Here is a 6000-nt window from a genome sequence, read left to right as displayed (position 1 = left end):
TGAGAAGCCTCCATACTGTTTTCCATAGTAGTTATACTAATTTACATTCCCACCAGCAGTGTATGAGGGTTGCTTTTTTCCCTGCATGCTTGCCAACATGTGTTATTGTTTGTGTTCTTGATGGTAACCATTCTTACAGGAGTGAGGTAGAATCTTAATGTGGCTTTGATTTTCATGTTCTTTATGGCCAGGAATGTTGAACATTTTTTCATGTTTTTAGCCATTTGGACTTCTTCCTTTGAAAAGGCTCTGTTCAGTTCATTTGCCCATTTCTTCATAGCGTCATTAATTTTTTGGGAGTTCAGTTTTTTGAGCTCCCTATATAATCTGGTTATAAATTCCTTGTCACATGTACAGCTGGAAAAGATTTTCTACCACTCTGTGTGTTGCCTCTTCAATTTAGAAATCATTTCTTTTGTTGTGCAGAAGCTTTTTAATTTCATGTAGTCCCATTTGTCAATCCTTTCTCTTACTTGCTGAGCCATTTGAGTTATATTGAGGAAGTCCTTGCCCATGGTTATTGCTTCCAGTGCATTCTCTGCTCTTTCCTGTACTAGCTTCAAAATTTCAGGTCTTATATTAAGGTCCTTAATCCTTAATATTGATATGTATACAGAGTGAAAGACATGGATCTAGTTTCAGTTTTTTGCATGCAGATATCCAGTTTTCCCAGCAGCATTTATTGAAGAGGCTGTCTTTTCTCCATTTTGTTTTTGGTCAAAATTTAGGTGGGCATAGCAGTATGGATCCATATCTGAGTCTTTTGTTCCACTGGTCTTCATATCTGTTTTTGTGCCAGTACCATGCTGTTTTTATTGCTATGGCTCTGTAGTATAATTCAAAATCAGGTATTGTGATATCTCCAGTGTGGTTCTTTTTGCTCAGTGTTGTCTTGGCTATTTATGGTCTTTTGTACTTCTAAATGAAATTTAGCATTGATTTTTCAATCTCTATGATGAGTGTCATTGGAATTTTGATGGGAATTACATTGAACATGTAGATTGCTTTTGATAATATAGCCATTTTCACTATGTAAACCCATGAGCATGGGAGCTCTTTCCATCTTCTGTGGTCTTTTTTTATTTCTTCCTTCAATGGTTTATAGTTTTCCTTATAGAAGCCTTTGACATCCTTTGTTGTTTATTCTTAGGAACTTAATTTTTTTGAAGCAATTTTAAGTTGAATTATTTTCCTATATTCTGTCTCAATCTGCTCATTGTTGGTGTATAGAAATACCACTGATTTTTGTAGGTTGATTTTGTATCCTACTGATTTGCTGAAGCTATTTATGGTGTCTAGGAGGTTTTGGGTGGAGTTTTTTGGGTCTTTTAGGTATAAGATCATGTCATCTCAAATAGGGATAGTCTGACTACTTCCTTTCCAAGTCGTATATCTTTTATTTCTTCTTCTTGTCTTATTGCTCTGGTGAGGAATTACAAGACTATGTTGAATAAGAGTGGAGAGAGTAAACACCCTTATCTCATTCCTGACTTTAGAGGAAATGGTTTCAGTTTGTCCCCATTTAGTATGATGTTGAGGTACATTCCTTCTATTTTTTAAAAATATATCTTTTATTCATATGTGCATACAATGTTTGGGTCATTTCTCCCCCTTCCCCCTACCTCCTACCTTTCCCCCTACCCCCTTCTTCTCCCCCCCACCCCCTTGCTTCCAGGCAGAAACTGTTTTGCCCTTATCTCTAATTTTGTTGAAGAGAGAGTATAAACAATAATAAGAAAGACAAAGGGTTTTTGCTAGTTGAGATAAGGATAGCTATACAGGGAGATTCCTCACATTGCTTTCATGTACATATGTGTTGCATTCTAAGTTGATTCTTCTCGAATTAACCTTTTCTCTAGTTCCTGGTCCCCTTCTCCTATTGTCACTTTAAAATTTCTGCATTAGTTCCTTTGCATTGAGGACATCAAATGTTAAAAGGTACATTCCTTCTGTTCCTAGTTTCCTCATAGCTTTTATCATGAAAGGATGTTGAATTTTATCGAAGGCTTTTTTTCTGCATCTTTTGAGATGATCAAGTGGTTTTTGTCTTTGCTTCTGCTAATATGCTGTGCTGGCATTTAATGATTTGTGTATGTTGAACCAACCCTGCATCCCCAGGATGAAACTAACTTGATCATGGTGGATGATCTTTTTGATGTGTTATTGAATTGGTTTGCCAATATTTTATTGAGGATTTTTGCATCTGTGTTCATTAAAGAAATTGGCCTATAATTCTTTTTTTTGTTGTTGTGTCCTTGTTTGATTTTGGGATGAGTGTAATACTGGCTTCATAAAATGAGTTTGGCAGTGTTCCTTCCCTTTCTATTTCATGGAACAGTTTAAGGATTGTTGGTATTAGTTCTTTAAAGGTCTGGTAGAATTCAATGGAGACTCTATCTGGTCCTGGACTTTTCTTTTGTGGGAGACTCTTTATTGCTGATTCAATTTCATTGTGAATTATAGATCTGTTTAGTGGTTAATATCCTCTTTGTTCAGTTTTTGATGGTCATGTGTATCTAGAAGTTTGTCCATTTCTTCGAGATTTTCCAAATTGTTTGAATATAGGTTCTCAAAGTAGTCCTTGATGATTCCCTGGATTTCCTTGGTGTTTGTTGTTATCTCCCCTTTTATATTTCTAATTTTATTGATTTGGGTCTTTTCCCTCCTCATTTTAGTCAGATTTGCCAGGGTTTTGTCAATCCTGTTTATTTTTTGAAAGAGCCAGTTTTTGTCTTGTTGATTCTTTGTATCAATTTTTTTTGTCTCTATTTCATTAATTTCATTATTATTTTTATTATTTCTCTCCTTCTGCTAGTTTGGGGTTTGGTTTGTTCTTGTTTTTCTAGGAGTTTGAGATGCAGCATTAGGTCATTCATTTGAGATCTTTCTGTGTAATATATGAACTCATGGCTATAAACTTTCCTCTTAGAACTGCCTTGCTATGTCCTATAGGTTCTGATACGTTGTGTTTTCATTTTCATTAAATGCCAAGAACTTTTAGATTTCATCCCTTATTTCTTCAATGATCAGTGGGTCATTTGTTTATTTTCTGCTGTTCTTTTGTTGTTGCATTCTAGTTTTATTGCATTGTGATTAGACAGTGTGTAGGAAATTATTTCAGTTTTCTTATATTTGTTGAGACTTGCTTTGTGACCTAAAATATGATCTGTTTTGGAGAAAGTTCTATGGGCTGCTGAGAAGAATGTATATTGTACTGTTGCAGGATGGAATACTCTGTAGACATCTGTCAGGTCAACTAGATCTATGGTGTCATTCAATTCTAGAATTTGCTGATTTTTTGTCTGGATGACCTAACTATTGATGACAGAGGAGTACAAGTCTCCCACCATCATTGTGTTGGGGTGAGTAGTGTATGTTTAATGAAGTTGGGTGCACCAACATTGGGCATATATAAGTTAATGATTGTTATTTCCTCTTATTATATTGCTCTTTTTATTAGTATGAAGTGACCTTCTTTGTCTCTTCTGATTAATGTAGGTTTGGACTCTACTTTATCTAAGTATTACTAGTCCTGCATGCTTTCAGGGACCATTAGCTTGGTAAATCTTCTTCCACTCTTTCACTCTAAGGCAATGTTTGTTTCTGTCCATAAAGTGGGTTTCTTGTAAACAGCTTGTCAGGTCTTCCTTTTAATCCTGTTTGCCAATTGGTGTTTTCTGGGGGGGTTAAGGCCATTAATAGTGTTAATATTGAGAAGTATGTGGTTATTCCTGATATTTAGTTGTTTTTATTGTTTGAAGATTTGTGTGTGTGCAGGTAATTCTATGCTACTGGGTACTTATTTGTTTTTCTCTTGAGGTTTAATATTGCCCATCCTTTCATGGTTATGTTTGTTTTCATCTTCCGTGTATAGGATTCCTTTCAGACTCTTTTCTAGTGGTGGTTTGGTGGTCATATATTGCTTTAGTTTCTGTCTATCGTGGAAGACATTTATTCCTCCATAAATTTTGAATGATAGCTTTGCTGGGTAGAGTATCCTAATACTGAATTTTTTTCCTTCAGTGCTTGAAATACCTCACTTCATGCCCTTCTTGCTTTTAAAGTTTCTGTTGAGAAATCTGCTTTTATTTTGATGGGCTAACCTTTATATGTTATTTGATTTTTCTCTCTCAGTGCCTTCAATATTCTTTCCTTGTTCTCTGTGCTAGTGGTTTTAAGTATAGTATGACATGGAGAAGTTCTATTTTGGTCATGTCTGTTTGGTGTCCTGGAGGCTTCCTGTACCTGAAAGGTCATCTCTTTCTTGAGATTTGGGAAATTTTCTATTATTCTGTTGAATATATTACATATACATTTGACTTGCACCTCTTTCCTTCTTCAATACCCATGATTTGCAGGTTTGGTCTTTTGATGAAATTGCATAGTTCTTGTGCATTCTTTTTGCAGTTCTTGAGTCTTTTGTCTAAGAATTCTGTTTTTTCTTTAATATCTATGTTGTTTTTGTGCCCTGAAATTCTGTCTTCCACTTGTTCTAGTCTGCTAGCGTAGCTTTCAACTGTATTTTTTATTTGATTTATGGAACTTTTTATTTGCAGGATTTCAGATTGATCACTTTTTCTGAGACTTTCCATATCTGTGTTAAACTCTTCTTTCATACTGTTGGAGTAGCTCAAGTGGTAGAGCACTTGCCTAGCAAGCGTGAGGCCCTGAGTTCACACCCCAGTACCACAAAACAAAAAACAAAACAAAACAAAAAACTCTTCTTTCATGTCTTGTGCTCTCTTCTTTATTTCATATATCTCTTTTCTTTATAATATCCTTAGCTTCATTTTGGAGTTCCTTAAGTTGTTTCTGTGTCTTCTCAAGTTTTCTTGGCGTGTTCTCTTGACATTCTTTGAGCTGTTTTTATATGTTTTCTTTAAGCTCCTCTTTAAGCTCATTGAACATCTTATCATCATTCTACTGAGGTCAGCAACTGGGGATTCATTTCCTTCGCTTTCCACCAAATCCTCTATCGAGTTCTTGTTAGTCTTTTGAGGAGAGGCATTCCCCTGCCTTCTTTTGCTCCCCATATTTCTATTTTGTGCTTTGCTCCTGTTGTTGATTAGCTAGTTGGGGGTTTTAATCACCTGCTATCTTTCCCTTGACTTAATTTCTGTGCTGTGGCTGGCTTAGTTTTTAGCTAGGTTGTTGTACTATTTCTGTTCCCTGACCTGGAGATATAATTTAGCAATAACAAATTTACAAATTCAATGCCAGAGCAGTTATTTAAATAATATATAGAAAATCCCTTGGTGATATTATCTATAAACAGTGGGTATTGGGGGCAGGGATAAGTTGTTTGGATACAGATAGATACTTAGGTAATTAAAAAAATGTCACTAGAGGAGGGGGCAGAAAGAGAGGATGGGGTGGGGGGAAGGGGTATGAGATATGGGGCTATAGGGTAATAAGTCCCTAATGTGTGTTAAGGTGTAGTTCAGTCATTGTGAGGGAGGGTACTATTGTCTGGGATTGCAGAGGGTCAGGAAGGATGGGGGTAATGTGTAAAGTTGTTATAATAGACTATTCAGTGAGTGGTGAGTGGTGAGGAGGTCAGGGCAGTGGGGGAAGGAAAGAGGGAGGAGCGGAAAGTAAGGAGAAGAAAGGAAGGGAGAGAAGAAAAGAGAAGAGGAAAAAATGGGATAGAGAAAGGAAAGTGGAACAAAAAAGGACTAAGCAAATTGGTATTTGGACAGAATGGAAAAGGGAGATAGGTGACAATAAAATGGAAGAAAAAATTAAAATAAAAATTATATATATATCAGTTCAATGAATGTTCTGGACTCTTTCCTCTGATTTCAAATCCTAAAATTTGAAATTTGTGCTGACAGGGACCTTTGAGCATGTCACTGTTCCTTCTTAAGGTTGGTAGGCTGGACTGTGGGGTAATGGATGTTGCCCCTCCCTATAGGCCAGCTTTAGGGGGGATCAGCTCAAGGTGTTTGAGCCTAGGCTTCCCTTAGTGGGATGGACCCTCTGGTACAGGTGGGTTCTCAG

Source organism: Castor canadensis, chromosome 3 (assembly GCF_047511655.1).
Source record: "Castor canadensis chromosome 3, mCasCan1.hap1v2, whole genome shotgun sequence".
Lineage (NCBI taxonomy): Eukaryota > Metazoa > Chordata > Mammalia > Rodentia > Castoridae > Castor > Castor canadensis.
The sequence above is the reverse complement of the archived record's forward strand: the minus strand, read 5'-3'. Positions refer to the sequence as shown.